The sequence below is a fragment of the Podarcis cretensis genome, assembly GCF_951804945.1.
Source record: "Podarcis cretensis genome assembly, chromosome: 5".
NCBI lineage: Eukaryota > Metazoa > Chordata > Lepidosauria > Squamata > Lacertidae > Podarcis > Podarcis cretensis.
Window position 1 is genome coordinate 77,204,691 of NC_137174.1, and position 17,739 is coordinate 77,222,429.

At 43.0% G+C, this 17,739-nt stretch overlaps 1 long non-coding RNA gene across 2 annotated transcripts in view; it reads right to left on the reverse strand.

Annotated features, from left to right (window-relative positions):
- Positions 1-17,739, reverse strand: part of LOC307217247 — a 46,809-nt gene that overhangs the window by 25,872 nt on the left and 3,198 nt on the right. The gene's annotated exons all lie outside the window — the stretch shown is intronic.

The following is a 17,739-nucleotide window of genomic DNA, read 5'->3' on the forward strand; positions in this document are numbered from 1 at the left end:
TCCCTAGTTGGGTAGGCATGCAGTAGGGTATGCATGTATACACACCTGTGGTTCATATATCTTACCCTCATAAACTGTCCATCTGGAGTAGATGTGGGTGGGTGAGTGGATTCTAATAATAATATTTTATTTGTACCCCACCCTCCCCAGCTGGAGGGACTAACATCATATAAATAATATAATATGCATAAAAACAAGCAATCAATCAATTAAAATACATCCCAAAATTAATTTAAATAAATTAAAATTAAAACTGGACAAATAACAATCCTCACGTTAAAATTGAAAGCGGTTAATACTCGCCAGGACCAACTGCTTCCACTGATATTATAAGGACCTGTGAGCAGGCTGCGAAACCTCCTTCATGTTTGTTCTTATACAAAGAGAAAATGAGTCAGGCTGAACCCCGACCAAAGGCCTGGCAGAACAGCTCCATCTTGCAGGAAGGATGTCAAATCTCACAGGGCCCTGGTCTCTTGTATGAGAGCGTTCCAGCAGGCCTTCTACTACAAGTATGGATGTTTGTAGGCCCTGGGTCGTATGTGTTCATATCAGTCAAGCCCAAGGCTCATGCGCTAACCCTATCACATGTAGACATTTGAACATAATGCGATCCAAAGGAAGCCTATCTCAGCCATCACTAACTCTGAGCCCCAGCCCTACTTCCCATCGCTTTTAGATGGCCTTTCCGCTCAACCTCTACTTGCCCTGGTTTCGAAATTTGTCAGCCTTCATCATCAGTGGACAGATTCCATGTTTGCTTTGGGGTTACATCCGCCCTTGGCTTTTCTCTGCATTGATGCGTTAAGTTCTTGCAATTCCTTTACTGGCATTTGCAACCCTTACAACATATGATGAGATGGCACCAACTGGAAATCCCACTTGCAGCATTTCCAGTTAATGAAATGGCACATTGTTAAAGGTAAAGGAAAAATGGGCATGTCTTGTCATTCCCCACCCTACTTTTCATTCTAGTTTTCTTACACATCAGAAACGAGTAAATTGATAACAGGAAAGATCTGAAACTGGAAGCCCAACATGTTTAAAACCAAGGCAAAGTTTTCATTGGGGAAAGTGTCAGTTTGCTGACCCAAAACAGAGAAGCGCCAACTATTTCTCCCAATGGCTCATCCTAGTTGGAAATGTTGGTGTTTCCATCTATTCTCATTTGAAACACCTGACTTAATTCGCTCCTGATCTTCTCTGATTGCACACTACCCACTTGTTGTTTATTGATCGCTTCACATGGAAATATTTATCAGCCACTAAGCATGACAAAGTACCATAGCAGAATAAAAACAAAAATACAAGAAGTAAAAATGTAAAACAATTCTCAAAAAAGAAATCAGAGTCAACTCACTCTTCTGGGAAAGCCTGCAAAAATTGAATGTGTTTCGCATCCAATTTGCCATGCCATGTGGATATAATGTGACCAGTGAGGTGAATGAGTTGTGAATGGCTAATTGATAGACAGTCCTGACTGCCAGGTAGTCCCGATATTTGAACAAAGAATCTTATGCATTGAAGCTGTGCGGGTGGATGGAGTTTGCTTATATTCTGGACTCAGAGTCCTTTTCAGGGAATCTCCTTCACTCATTCTTGTCATTAGCTGGCAATATGAAACCTCATGATTGGCCAGGTCTGATATACATAATGGGACTTAACCAGTCAATAGAGCTTTACACTCTGCCTGCCAAATCTTAGGTTCTGCTCCAAACTCCAACAAGTGACCTTACTGTCATGGTCCGGTCTACGGGCGATCAAAGTCCCGGCTGAGGGCGTCAGGACCAGGGGCAAGATGGTGGGGTGGGGGCAGGAATGAGAGTCCAGAAGCCAGGGATCCAAGGATCAGGAAGCAGGGAGTCACAAAGTCAAGTGTCTGAGGGTCAAGAAGCAAGGAGTCAAGAAGTCGAAGTCTGAGGATCAGGAAGCAAGAAGTCCAAGGCAGAAAATGTGTTGCTGTGGCAAAGAGCCGAAGGGACCTTATATCCCTTCCTGGCTCTAGCCACCAGGTGCAGTGAGTTAACAAGCGGCCTCACCTGTGCGGCCGCGCCTTGCCTCTCCAGAACAAACTTAGGAAAGCCCCAGTCCTGTGAAGCCCTACTGATCACAGGGCCTGGCTCCTGCACACACTCCTGACACTTACCAGGCATAAGGAATACACAGATCTGGAGATCAGGATATCAGGATAATCCTACCATGCTCCAGCCTGATACTCATTTGCAACAAAGGATTGGACTGGCTGTCTTTGCTGCCTCCAACACTTCCATAATATTATGATGAAGTAAACAACTTAAAAAGCAAAGGTGGGGAATGTTAGAACAGAAATGGTTTTTCTATTCATTGTCTTTGAAGACACCGTTTCCCAAACAAACTCATTGTTTTAGCAATGAGCAAATGACCCATTTTGTGTGCTGGGATTAAGAAACAAACACAAAAGTCACCTTAAATTGTCTAACATTGGTCTTGTTGAATTATAACCATAAGCCAAACCACGGCCAAGTGTAAATACACAAGTGTGTGTAAAAATTGTGTTCTTCCAGCAGTCCTGCTGCTGCCACGCTACCCAGAGCTAAGCCTTTACCAGTTTCATGGTGCCTGCAAATAAACTCCTGCCCCCAAGCAGTATGTATGTATACAAAATCTGAGTGCCACAAAATTAATAAAATTGCTTGCTGGAAGGGCACATTCTGTAACAAAGCATTTTAGCTATTAAAAAAAGACTAAGGTTTTTTAACACACACACACATGCCCTAAGAAATTTCTAAGTATTGGACAGACCTCCAGGGAAAAAAGCAAATTTACACCAACCATGTAAGCTCTTGTTCAAATATGACTCAAGAATGCTGCCACCTAGCAATTAGAGGTGGAAGTTTTGCAGATATACAGGGCTTGGCAAGTTAGGATTCCCTTAGGTATTTTTTGCCTCATTCAGTAAAGAAATGCAATGGCTGAAGTGTTTAATAAAGCCTCACTCCTTTTTCACTATACACCAAAGATCTGTAAAGAAAACCAGGGATGTCGACTGGGGAGAGCTGTACTTGCCATGTTTTGTGGAGGCAAAGGGCTGTGACCTGGAAGTGGCAAATGCACTCAAATACACCTGACCTTTGCGTCTGGACAATTCATGCTGATCTCCTGCTTATGTGCGAGCAGAGGATACAATGACATCACTGAGACCAGTGTAGACTACATGTTGGCAAAAACAGCCCAGTGTTAGGTTTCCCTGTGCCGTATCATTGCTCCTGCCATTCTGCCTGCTCCCATTTCCTACAGCAACGTACCAGCTGAAAAGACATGCAACTTGCTCTAATAGCCAGGAAGAAAACACCCCCACCCTCTGATCCTTAACTGCAACAGATGCAGCTGCCTGGGAATGGGGTGGAGGAGCTCCCATTGTCAGAGGAAAGTGGATCTGTGGCCCATTGGCATCCTTACAAATAAGGTCACACACTTGGGGAAAGGGGCTGTAGTTCAGAAGCAGAGCACCCACCTTGCCTTCAAAAGGTCCAGGTTCAATCCACAGAAGCTCCAGGTGTAGGGCTATAATTATTTTTATTTTTTATATGCTGCCCATCTGACTGGGTTGCCCCAGCCACTCTGGGTGGCTCCCAACAAAAAAAAATAGCAAAAACACGATACAACGTCAAACACTTATCCAATCCAAATAACTTTATTGTACTAGCAATTGAAAGGGACGAGGGTGGCGCTGTGGGTTAAACCACAGAGCCTAGGACTTGCCGATCAGAAGGTCGGCGGTTCGAATCCCCGTGATGGGGTGAGCTCCCGTTGCTTGGTCCCTGCTCCTGCCAGTTCGAAAGCACGTCAAAGTGCAAGTAGATAAATAGGTACCGCTCCGGCGGGAAGGTAAACAGCATTTCCGTGTGCTGCTCTGGTTTGCCAGAAGTGGCTTAGTCATGCTGGCCACATGACCTGGAAGCTGTATACCGGCTCCCTCGGCAAATAAAGCGAGATGAGCGCCGCAACCCCAGAGTCGGCCACGACTGGACCTAATGGTCAGGGGTCCCTTTACCTTTACTAGCCATTGGACATGATAAATCAGAATCAAAAATAAACATAAGCAAAAGGGATGCTGCGCCACAAATAATAGGTCTCTACAGTGGTACCTCGGGTTACATACGCTTCAGGTTACGTACGCTTCAGGTTACACACTCTGCTAACCCAGAAATAGTGATTCAGGTTAAGAACTTCTTTGCTTCAGGATAAGAATAGAAATCGGGCTCCGGCAGTGTGGCAGCAACAGGAGGTGGTGCTTCAGGTTAAGAACAGTTTCAGGTTAAGAACGGACCTCCGGAACAAATTAAGTACTTAACCCGAGGTACTACTGTATTAAGAATCAAACACTAAAAACTTTTCTGGGAATGTTATCTGCCTAAAACCCTGGAGAGTCACGATCAGTCAACCTAGACACTGGTGGAGGAAGAGGGAGGCGGGGGAAGTGCACTGCCCCCAGCAGCGCGATCCTGGTGGGGTGTCATCGTGGCTGCTCCCATGCACGCTGGGTGCCACACCCCCAGGACATGCGCCATGCCCTGTGGACGGCACACCACACCCCCGGTATGCATACCACACCCCCAGGGTACACGTCATGCCCCCAGGACGCGTGCCAGCCACGCCCCAGCCTACTCTCTGCTCCCCAGTGCTAGAGCATGAAGCTCCACCACTTAACCTAGAGAGCACAGAGCTAAATAGACTAATGGCCTTACTCAGTATAAAACCAGCGTATGTTCCTAAGATGCAGAAATGCAACACCAAAAAGCATGTGTTGTACTTTGGGTCAGTAGGTTTATCACTTTTCCTTCTCGGATTTTGCCAAGAACACTTGGCATGCCCCACAAATGATTAGAGCTCTGTTAGCAGAGCACCGTCTCCCCTGAACCTATCTCAAAAGTTAAAAATATCACAGACTTTTGCAAACGAAGTGCTCTGGAAACATGAGTTATGTTTCTTTTTTTAATCAGAAGAAGTGGTGAATGAAGGAGGCACTGATGATCAACAAGGTGCTGCAACTCTTGTTAAAGCTGCCAAAATCTGAACCATCCCTTTCTGGCTGGATTTTGATTAGGAGAGGGACAAGATTTTCTGCACATCCACAGGGCGCTTATTCTCATCTCAGAGCCTTCAATAAAGGTCAGTGTAAAATATCACATCCAGACAAATAAGATATAGATTGGCAGGGGTGGATAATTGGAGATTTATATACTATTTAAAAGTGCAAGGAAGACCCAAATAATTGCTTTCGCCCTCATGGGCTCTGCATTAAGGGATTGGACTAAAGGCATCTTTAGCTGAAAATATCTAAATCAATTATTTTCTGGTCTAGCCTGCCTCAAAGGGATCGTTTTAATTAGGGTACCAGCATTAGTAGAGATTGCAGATTGTATTTCATTTGAACTTTTTCACTTTATAAATCCCTTTTGGATATTATGCTTATTTTGTGTTCTTATTGTTTCTCTCTCCAGTTTGTGTTTTTCGGTATCAGACTGATTAAAATGTACAGTATTCAGCACTGATTACAGCGTGTATAATACTCCCACAATGTCAAACTTAATGACGAACATCTGCTTAACATCTTTAAGTACATTAATTGTGCTCACCACTCTGGCCATACATATTCATTCACAACCATTTCTGAGCTATTCCACAGAGCTTGCAACATGAATTAGGGGCTGCTCGAATCTGAAGTTAATTGGCAAATGAATATATATAATAGTTTTAACAAAGAGCCATATACGTACATGAAGTGCAAATAAGAAAACTATGTGATGGGACGAGAGGCATACAGAGACTGCTGGGTGAATAGCGTGTTAAAGCCAAAGCAACATCATAAGGTTTTTGCTAAGAGAAGGGAGGAATCAGTGCAGTTCAAATTTAAATGCCTATCTAGCTAATCTGCACTCAAACCTAAACACAGCCATCCTTCAAATTTCCTGCCTTTCTGAAGTTTGAAATGCAGTTTTCCACCAAGTGATGGGTCCAAAAATGCACCTACTGGTGAAAAACAACGTACAAAAATGCATTATGTTGGAGAAAACTGTTTTACAAAAACGTGTCTAGTAGGCAAAATTGCAAAACAAAAAAATGTGTATGGTAGGAGAAATGGGCATGAAAATGCTGAGGATTTCTTTTTAAAAAGTCACTAACTATTACACATACAGTGGTACCTCGGATTAAGTACTTAATTCGTTCCGGAGGTCCGTTCTTAACCTGAAACTGTTCTTAACCTGAAGCACCACTTTAGCTAATGGGGCCTCCTGCTGCCGCCGCACGATTTCTGTTCTCATCCTGAGGCAAAGTTCTTAACCTGAAGCACTATTTCTGGGTTAGTGGAGTCTGTAACCTGAAGCGTATGTAACCTGAAGCGTATGTAACCTGAGGTACCACTGTATTTGGAGAACTGAACTTAAGACCGAGAAATGAGAAATGGAAATACAGTGAAACTGACAGATTTCCCCACCTCTAGCTGTTACAGAAATATACTTAGGCCTGCATCACTACACAGGAGCCACTCATTGGAAGAACATCTGCTTTGCATGCAGAACGTCCCAGCTTGCTGGGGTCAGTCAGCATAGATAATACTGCGCTAGATGGACCAGCCTAGTAGCTAAACTGGGGTTTTTGAGTGTTTCTACTGAGCTCTTGGAAGCCCAAGGCTTTGCAGTTTATAAATATGAACACTCAAAGATCCCAATTTGTCTTGGGGCAAGCAACATCCCAATTGAATGCCCAGCAGTCAAATGAGTGTATCGTAATATAATTGTATAGCTTCCTCATGCTATCTGTTAGTTCTCCTACCACCAGTCAATAATATAGACGTGGTGGCCATGCTAATCTTCTCTGTATCATTCCAATTTTAGTATATGTGCTGCCAAAGCGAGCACCACGTCTTAGCCTTTTAGCTAAGATCAAGTGTAATAATACAGACGTGGAGGGCTGCAGAGACAGAGATGTTCAAAGGGCAACTAGCAAGGGGAGTTAACTATACGTGACCTGCTTCAAGCAAAGTATCCTGGTAGTTATTACCCTCCAACACTTCCAAAGCACTGGGGCTGGTTGGTGTAGGTTGCCTCTGAACTTCGAAAACCTTGATATCTGGCTAGTGGAAAGCTGGATAAAATCTAAGGAGGGAGGCAGAATATATTCCCACCTCTGACCAGACAAAATCGCCATAGCATTGACATTAACAGCCTCAGCTCTGCTTCACCTTCAACAATGACATAACACAGTGTTTGCTAAGCAGTTTTTTCCCCCTTTACTTGTTTTGCCTTAAGCAGACAGTATGGTTTTTATAATCAGTTAATTTTATGACAGGGCACTTTAATCTCGTTACAGCCTTCATGATCCAGTGGCTATGTTTGTTGCCACTAGGTAATCTGGCATTTGAAAGCTGCACTTATAATTACACCTCAGGATCAATTAGTGCAGCTATTTGTTAACATCCAGAAACTAAAAGCACTTAACTCTTCTGTTTCCTACTTCTTTAAAAGGGTGAACATTCTTTCTCCAGCTAGGGGTGTGTGTACAGTGGTACCTTGGGTTAAGTACTTAATTTGTTCTGGAGGTCCGTTCTTAACCTGAAACTGTTCTTAACCTGAAGCACCACTTTAGCTAATGGGCCTCCCGCAGCTCCCGCTGTACAGTGGTACCTTGGGTTACATACGCTTCAGGTTACATACACTTCAGGTTACAGACTCCACTAACCCAGAAATAGTACCTCGAGTTAAGAACTTTGCTTCAGGATGAGAACAGAAATCATGCAGTGGCAGCGGAAGGCCCCATTAGCTAAAGTGGTGCTTCAGGTTAAGAACAGTTTCAGGTTAAGAACAGACCTCTGGAACAAATTAAGTACTTAACCTGAGGTACCACTGTATATAGAAGCAGGTTCATAGACAGACTAGGCTCAGGGAGTCACAGGTTCAAATCCCCATGTGGCTGTGAAGTTAATGACATCACCTTGAGCTAATTGCTACCTCTCAGCAGGGCCTACCTCACAGGGTTATTGTGCGAACAAAATTTGTGGTGAAGCATGTATACAACCCTGAGCCTGAATTATCATAAAGCTTACAGAGAAGCACTCTGGCCAGAGTGATCTACTGACAACCAGCACCGTTTGTTTGCTTTGTGCTGCCTTCCTTCTGGCATTCCACTTAATGTGCCCAGAATAGAAGCAGGCAACAGGAACATTTGGCACCCTGCCCCCATATGAAGGATAACTGCTGTGCAATAATAAGATAGCTGTGCCTCTGTCCACATTGACTGGGCAAGGAATTGCCATGGCATCCAAGTCAGTTTGAAGAGCAAACTGAGATGTGCCAACCAAACCGCCCGGGAGCGAGCAACCTCTAGTTCGTTTCAGGCTCCCCACTTCTGTTTTGCTGCTGTTGTTTCAGTTTATGGCAAATAAGAGCAGCTGTAGCTGACCATCCCAAGGACTGGACCCTTCTAGCAGATCCAAAGGCAACAGCAGCCCACTCCAGCTACACCCCAAAGTACCCCACTTTGGGTCTTTGTCATAGGTTATTGCCATTGGGGGAACTGCCGCCACTAGCAGTTGTGCCATGCTCATTTTCTCACAGGTTCGCATTCTTAAATTCAGTTCTCCGCATTTCCACATCAGTTTGTTTGTTTGTTTGTTTGTTTGTTTGTTTGTTTGTTTTGCAAAGAAATTCCTCATGAAAATTTATCAGCATTTTAAATGCACATTTTTCCTAATATGCACATTTTTGTATGCAGCTTTGACTAACGCAAACATTTTTTTGAAAAGCATTTCCTCTAATATAACACTTTTTTTTTAATGTCATCTTCACTAATATATGCAATTCTATGCACACTTTACCCCAATATATCAGTTGTGGTACACATTACTTGGCTGGAAAACTGAGCTGCAAAGTTCAGAGAAGTGCAATTTTTGAAGAAGGGTGCTCTTTTGGTTTCAGAAAGTGTGAGTTGTGTAGGTTTGCCTTTAACTATAAACTAAATTGAATTCATCCCCCATTCCTATGGAGCCACCCCAATGAATACAGCATTAACCTCAACAGTGACAGAGCCTCCGGCCACTTCTAGAACTTGGCAGATAGGACCTTGGTTTATCCTAACCCCCTTGAGTGATACAGATTAAGGATTAGGACTAAGTGATTTCATGCCATCTTCATGAATATCCAGAAATTTCTAGGTGCCTACATCTCACATTTGAAGCACTGTTTACTTCCCCCACTCCATATGAAATTTGATTATTGGATTTGTTGAAAGCATGCCCACCAGTATCCTCAAACAGATTATATCACTGTACTCCTCTTAAAGCGTAGCATAACTGTTATGTATTCAGTGGTCTGTGTTAGCCTGACCTTCAGTCTGGACTAAGGATTCTGAGCCTCTGTGTTCTGATTTGATACCTGATATCCAATCACAGAACATCTCATGAATTGGGCCTCTGCCATTGGCCCTTACACTCTGAGTCATGATTCGCAGCTTGGAATCTTAGACAGCCAATCATGGTGGGAGTGGGAGTGGCCTAGGCCTTCAGAAATGTATATAAGCAGATGTTTGCCCTTGTTGCCCAGTTCTGTTAGTTCAGTAAAGGTTCTTGTTGTTATCACTGTGTCTTGCCTTGTGGGAAACCCACCTACACTTCAGTAACAATACAGAGTACATTAATTTTACTCTTACAATGGTACCTCGGGTTACATATACTTCAGGCTACATACGCTTCAGGTTACAGACTCTGCTAACCCAGAAATAGTACCTCGGGTTAAGAACTTTGCTTCAGGATGAGAACAGAAATTGTGCTCCGGCGGCGCAACGGCAGCAGGAGGCCCTATTAGCTAAAGTGGTGCTTCAGGTTAAGAATAGTTTCAGGTTAAGTACGGACCTCCGGAATGAATTAAGTACTTAACCCGAGGTACCACTGTACTGGTAAAATTACTGCATCAACAGTAAAAGAGTAAAAACTACTGCATCAACAGATTGCAAATGGTGCCTGCCTTCTCTGTACTGGGTCCTTTAAACTGGTAAGCAAGTTAGTGGAAGAGGATTAAAAATGAAGGCTTTTTCTCTCCTTGTTTAGTATGTCAGATAGCAAGACTTCCACACACACCAACACATAAGGAATTATTTTTGAGATGTGCTCTATAGCTGCTTTAATGAGAAGCTTATCACTTTCCTGGAATGGATTTATCTGAGGACAAAAAGTCCTAAGCCCCGATCTCTTCGTGGCATTTCAAATGCAGCAGACACCATAGAAACATTTCATAAAAGCAAAAGCCTAACTAGCCTTGCATACTTTTTCTTGTTAGTCTGGCCTGTATATTAGAGCAAATTTCAGCATGGAACAAGATGTTAATGACGCAGCTGGCTGTGTGTAATGAAACAAATGCATTCGGAGATGGACTAAAAGCATTTCAATTGAGCCACTCGCTATTTCTGATGATTGCCCAGTCTCCAGCAATTTGTTTTGCAAAGTCACAGGTCATGTCATGCCACACTCCTCTGCTCCTCTACAATGAAGCGTAATTCTGAAGAGAGAAAGGCACAAATTTAAACTCTGGCTCTGCCACAATGGCCAAGGCCTTGAAGCTTGCAAGAACTTCAAAATTTTTGTAAAAAGAGCATAACTACTGCATCCATGCTCTTGCCTGCCTGAAAACAGAATGGACTGTGGTTCTTGCCTGCCACTAGCAACACATTATCTATATTGCACACCCCTTGGAGATCAAGCAGTTGCTCAACCTTCTAAATAGATAAATAAATGCATATAAGCAGATCTTTAAAATGAGGCTGAACACAGAAAAACAGGCTGGTTCCTCTAGAACAGGGATAGCCAATATGGCACCCACCAGTAGTTGTTAGACTCCGACTCCCATCATTGCAGACCTGACCATTGACCAGGTTGGTGGTCACGGCTCTAGGAGGTGGCAAGGGAGAAGAAAGGATAGCAAAGGGGAATGATAGGGGGTGCACATGCAGCAAATACATGTGGGGCCAAGACACATAGTAATCGCAGACAGGCAAGAATCCCAAGGCCAGGGTGCTTGGGCCAATAACCCATGAAGGACAAATGCTACCAACTCTATGAACCAGCACTTGGGATCAATAGAACTTTCAGCCAGATGGAAGCAAGCATCATTTTATCTGGACTGAACATCCCCAGACCCTGGCTTTTTTTGTTTTGTTTTCATCATCCACAGTCTCCACTTTTGCTATCACCAGAGCCAATCTTCTGGCATCACAAGGCCCCTCTTGGAGACCTGGCAACTCAAAACAGCAGCTGTTTAACAGCAATCAGTCAATATATTGACGAGCAAGGGGAACTGGTGTTTCCAGCCTATGCTGCTGCACTCAAAAAAGCACGGAGAGAGAGAGAAATCCTAAATTCACCCACCCACCTCCATTGAAATGAGAAGTTGCGCAACATAATACTAATAAATCTAATGCAGTTCCATTTTTTATGTTTGCTTTTAAAGATGTTCTAGCGCTTCTTTCCCATATTTCATTCTAATGTGACTTTCCAGGAATTTTATGTGACTCTCTGAACTATGAAATGTGAGCCCAAATTGTTCAACATTTTTCTCTTACTTTGTTCCAAAACGTAACATGCAGTCTCAGGTTGAAGGGTGAAATAGATAATGCATGGTGTCCTTTCTAAGCCATTATGTTTTGTTATTGTTTATCAGAGAAATAATAAATAAAGCTCTGCTTCCTCCTTCATGTGACTTGGTTAGGGGTAGCAAGCAGTGTCTCAACTCTTACACTGGCAATAGTTATTAGAAATCCTCCCTTAAAGAGGGCACGTGTTGTGATGAGACCTGGCAACCAAACCTTGTGTTGTGGGTGGGTTCGATTGAGTAGCCACAACACCCAATTGGTAGGTCCCTTGATGCTGGGTTTAATCAGGCCAATGGGAGGCATGCTAAACAGATCAAGGGACCTATATATACCTATGCATGTGACCCAGAGCTTCCTCTTTTGGTGCGTGCATCGGAACACCCGCCCACCTCTCCCTACTTTTAGGGCTGTGCGCTTGACCTTGCTATGCTGTCGTGTGTCGTCTGTCGTTGGGACAGGGGCAGGGCAGGAATTTTCCCCACTTGGCTGATTGGCTGTTGCCATTTGGGTTTTGCCTGCCGCGTAGCAAATCATCACAACTTATAAGGTTGTGGATAGGCACTGGTTCAGGTGACAGGGATGGGAGAACAGTCTTGCCATCCCTATGTGAAGGGTATTCCGTTAAAGGAATCCAGGGACTTGATGGTTTGGTCAACCCCTGTGAGGGCATGTGCCCGAGCCTGAGTCCAGGGGGCATTTAGGTGGTGGAGATAGCCTGTTCCCAGCTTTCCGCTTATCCAGATGTTCACCCTAGGCTGACCTATCCTGGTGTCCTGGGTGAGCGCTACCTGCAACGGTGAAGGGAGCTAGTTGAACCAGAGCCTATGCAACCATTCACTTGCTGTAATCAATAAAGTTGTGGCCTAAATTCTGCCAAAACCAGACCAAAATTTGAGTCTTGTCTGAATTTATTTAAGGGGGAGGTTTAAAGGTCTGAACACACAAGCGGATACATAATTCAAAGTGGATTACAAAGCGGGTTGTATCCAGCACTGCAGAGACTATGAACAGAGTCTCTTAAATAACGCAGAGAGAGTCCAATGAGAAAAGTATTCACTTTACTAAGGAAACTGAACAAAACAGTGTATAATCTGAGGAGAAATAAACCAACAGATTTTTGTTATTCTAAGGCCTTGTACACAGCAGGAATACATTCAACTCAACATACAGAGGAAAAACCCACTCATAACTATGCAGCCAATCAGGGCATGCACCACCTCAGTGAAGATCATGCTACTCTTCCTGGCTGCTAAGCAACACCTCCACCCATCTTGGCTGGTTGACTTTAATGCTAACGGAATTAATCCTTAAGTTGCAAATTGATTGATCTCACATAAACAGTGTTTGACTCATGCAATGGGACTTTGCCTTCCTCTTCTCTCCTCGTGTCCTCTCCCTCAAAGAAATCTTTTTTAAGGGGTCTTTCAACCCTCTGGAGCAGATTTTGAGGTACAGCGACATTGTGCAAGTGGAAGTCTGTTGCGCAAGCAGAACAGAAACATTTGATACAATGCAGATAGTGTCCCCAAAGAGAATAAGAGATAAAGGATGGAATGGTGGTTAAGGGCTAACGAAACCCTGACAGCTACTTGTTAGGGAAAAGTCACTCCAAGATACAGTGGTACCTCGGGTTACATACGCTTCAGGTTACAGACTCCGCTAACCTAGAAATATTACCTCGGGTTAAGAACTTTGCTTCAGGATGAGAACAGAAATCGTGTTCCCGCAGCACGGTGGCAGCGGGAGGTCCCATTAGCTAAAGTGGTGCTTCGGGTTAAGAACAGTTTCAGGTTAAGAACGGACCTCCGGAATGAATTAAGTACTTAACCCAAGGTACCACTGTATATTGCAGTGACCAGAACAAAGAAGTGCAAGAAATGGAATGTTTAAACCATTTTCCACCATGGGGAAAAATTGAAACTCAATCTTGTAACTTTTTCTTTCTTTCTTTTTTACATTTATATCCCACCTTTGTTATGTCATGGTCAAGGAAGCCTGGGCATGTGGTTTTAAGGAGGTAATTTCTCCCATCAATGACCAGTGCCAGACCTGCTAAGCAGCAGCAAGATAGTGGCCTCATGCGCCTTCAGCACATACCCTGAAACCATATTTTAGCATCAGTAAAATCTAATTATGTATCATGTTGCTGAGAGGTGAAAGGATGGCATAAAATAAATTATGCTTTATGGATGTTTTCATGCTTTCCCTATGCAATACTAATCTTCTACTGGAAGAGACAGACAATATACAGACCATAAAAGTTAATTCCACTCAGGCTAACATTTATTATTGTTGTTGTTGTTCTGATGAGTGTTTCTCTTTTATAAAATGATATTTAGAATATTAACAACACATTAGCCCGACATCAATTGTAGAAGAAGTCAATTATTAAGAAGTCAAACATCATTGTGAGTTACTGATAAATAATAACTGCTGTTGAATATTCCAGATCTTCTTCTCATTTTATGATCTCTGAAATTTGCAAGGATGTGTTGCGCACATCAGTTATAAAGATTTAACAAGTCTGCTCTAAATTCTCTTTCTAAAACAAACTGCTTTATACACAGCGATAGATGGATGAGATTTGGTAAATTCATTCCTAACAGTCTAGACATTAACTTTCATTATACCAACATAATACTTTTGCTTTGTTTTTGGTTTTTTAAGTTGTGTGTCTGTTTGTTCCCCTGGGCTCCTTGGGGAGGAAGCACAAGATATAAATTCAATAAACAACAACATCATGATAATCAATGCCTATGCATCTCTTGGGAAATACAAGCTGTATCTTCATATCCTTTCTACAACCAATTGTACTACTGGACATTACGCAACATTTCAAGATACAGTGACAGATACCCTCACTTAAGATGGCTGTTGGGTAATGCGGCCACAATATTAGGGTGAGTTATTGGTTAAATCCCTCCTTGTATTCCTGCTATTAACAGTTTGTGGTACCATTTTTATTTACCAGCAGAAAGATGTTTTATTTATTTATTTATTTATTTATTTAGTATTAAACCCCTCCCCCCCTCATTCCTTCTTGAGGGAAGAGCGGAGTAGACCCACTGCGACCTAAATAAACTTTGGGTCTGACCTCCGGTTTTTAGAATGCTAGATTTTCTAGGAAAATACAAAGTGGTAAAAAACCCCTGGATAGGTAAGTCCAGTCAAAGGCAACTATAGGGTTGCAGCTCTCTTCTCACTTTCAGGCTGAGGGAGCCGGCATTTTCCACAGACAGCTTTCCAGGTCATGTGGCCAGCAGGACTAAACTGCTTCTGGCACAACAGAAACACCGTGATGGAAACCAGAGTGCACGGAAACACCATTTACCTTCCCGCCGGAGCAGTACCTATTTATCTACTTGCACTGGTGTGCTTTCGAACTGCTATGTTGGCAGGAGCAGGGACCGAGCAACGGGAGCTCACCCTGTCACGGGGATTCGAACTGCTGACCTTCTGATTAGCAAGTCCAAGTGGCTTGGTGGTTTAGACCACAGCACCTGCATCCCTAGACGTATATGTATATGTATATGTATATATGTATGTATACACACAGAGAGAGAGAGAGAGAGAGCGCCACACTATATCACATTGTCTCACCAAAAATTTCCATTAAGACAGCAGTTTGTAAACTTGTCAAGCAATGGTTTATGATGAGAGAAAATGGGGAGAATGTAAGACTCACAAAAAACAGTTACCCACCAAACATTCTCCCATACTGACATGTTTGGAAGAAGAACTTTACTATACATTGCTGGTTATTGTTTATATTAGAGGCTATGTGGGATAATATAAAAGGAAATTGGAAGTTCATGATTAGCACTATTCAGTGATTTTTTTCTGGGGGGATGCAGGGGACGCATACCCCTAAACATTTTGTGAATCTTTGTACTTTTGTCCATTTACAGTGGTACCTCGGGTTACATACGCTTCAGATTACATACGCTTCAGATTACAGACTCTGCTAATCCAGAAATAGTGCTTCAGGTTAAGAACTTTGCTTCAGGATGAGAACAGAAATCGTGCTCTGGCGGCACGGCGGCAGCAGGAGGCCCCATTAGCTAAAGTGATGCTTCAGGTTAAGAACAGTTTCAGGTTAAGAACGGACCTCTGGAACGAATTAAGTACTTAACCCGAGGTACCACGGTACTGTATTTATTTTTCCTTATTTGAACTATAAAACGGTGATTTTCCTGAGTCAAAATGAGAGTACCCCTAAACATTTTATTTAGGAGGGAAAAAAGCACTGGCACTATTCCAACAAGCTGTTTGATTGGCAAAGCAGAGCAGAGCAAAGGTAGAATGGCAGCAACTTCATTTGCTCCAGTAGAGTATCATCCGGGATTAATTTAGCCCACTATTGTTTGCAAATGATGGATGTGCTATTTAATTCAGACTCAATAGAAAAACAACAGAGTGAACCAGACCAACCACAGTGAGGTACAAAAAAACAATTACGGCAATCATCCCCATCCTCAAGATGTGCTAAAATAAAGGTTGGAGAAATTATCGGCAAGTTGGGTTAATAGCAATACTGGGAAAAATACTCCAAGCACTAAGTAGAAAATTGGTGTGGAAGAAGATGCAAGAGAACATATTAATTAATAGAAAACAACAAAAGTGTACTTGAACAAGACCAGGTAATATAAATATAGAACATGTTCCAGTGACGATGACTAGCTGCTCTCTAGGGTGGGTTCCTTCATCTTGAATGGTTTTATAGAAGAGAGAATTTGAACAGGAGTAACATGTTTGCTGAAATACCCTCTTCTATACAACTATTCAAGGTGCAGTAGTTCTATTCCATTTTGCATCTAGTCCCCTAAAACCAATCACTTAAAAAAAAAATCTAATTTATTTCAGTGGGAGAATTAAGTACATGTGTAAAGGTAAAGGGACCCCTGACCATTAGGTCCAGTGGTAGCCGACTCTGGGGTTGCAGCGCTCATCTTGCTTTACTGGCCAAGGGAGCCGGGTGTACAGCTTCCGAGTCATGTGGCCAGCATGACTGAGCCACTTCTGGCGAATCAGAGCAGCACATGGAAACGCCGTTTACCTTCCCACCGGAGTGGTACCTATTTATCTACTTGCACTTTGACGTGCTTTCGAACTGCTAGGTGGGCAGGAGCAGGGACCAAGCAACGGGAGCTCACCCCGTCGCAGGGACCTTCTGATCAGCAAGTCCTAGGCTCTGTGGTTTAACCCACAGTGCCGCCCATGTCCCTAAGTACATATGTAGTCTTCTCCTATTCAGGTCAGTAGGACTTACAAGTGCTTAGAACGCAAAATATTAAAATATGCCAAATTCAGGCTAGGTCCTGTAATCCAAAGTCAGAACTTGCTTCTAAAGGGTAGAGGACTACCACCCATCTCCCCAAGCCTATTGAAGGGTAAAATTTCATTCTAAATCCAGTTCTCCATATTTCCACATCAGTTTGCATTTTGTTAAGTTCTCAGCATTTTAGGGTGCAATTCTCTTAATATACACATTGATGTATGCAATTTTGCCCAATATAGTCATTTTTGGGAATCAGTTTTCCTAAATATTTTTGTATGTCATTTTCATTGTATACATTTTTATGTGTGCTTTACCCACGTATAAGCATTTTGGACACATTACTTGGCTGGAGATTGTTGATATCCATCTGTCTCGAAAGACGAGTGTGTTTCCAGGGGTGAAGTCAAATTGTTGCATTAGGAGCACTGAAGTGACCTCCCTGAGGCACAAGCCTGGGCTGTGTGTATGGAGGTCCAGGGCTATGCTACCCAGATGACAAGATTCTCCTTCTTGGCATTGCCAACGTAGTCCAAAGGAAAACAGAGCAATATGTTTGGTACCAGCTTGGCTTCAGGAGTTGCCATAAGGAGGCATACAAGGCACTAGCCAAATGTCTTAGGGACCCCACTCCAGATTTCTGTAGGGTTTACTCCTTAGCCTTTTCTTCTCCTGAAGATAAACCACAAGGCAACAGAAGTTGTTATGTACTAAGCTTGAATCCTAGAACAATAGGCAAGTAGGATCCTTGAATCCAACAACTGATTGGCTTGCAGGAAAAGACCAGTCAGGCCCCAGGAGGAAGTTAATCAGCCTATTAGGCTGGTAGGATTGTAGAATGC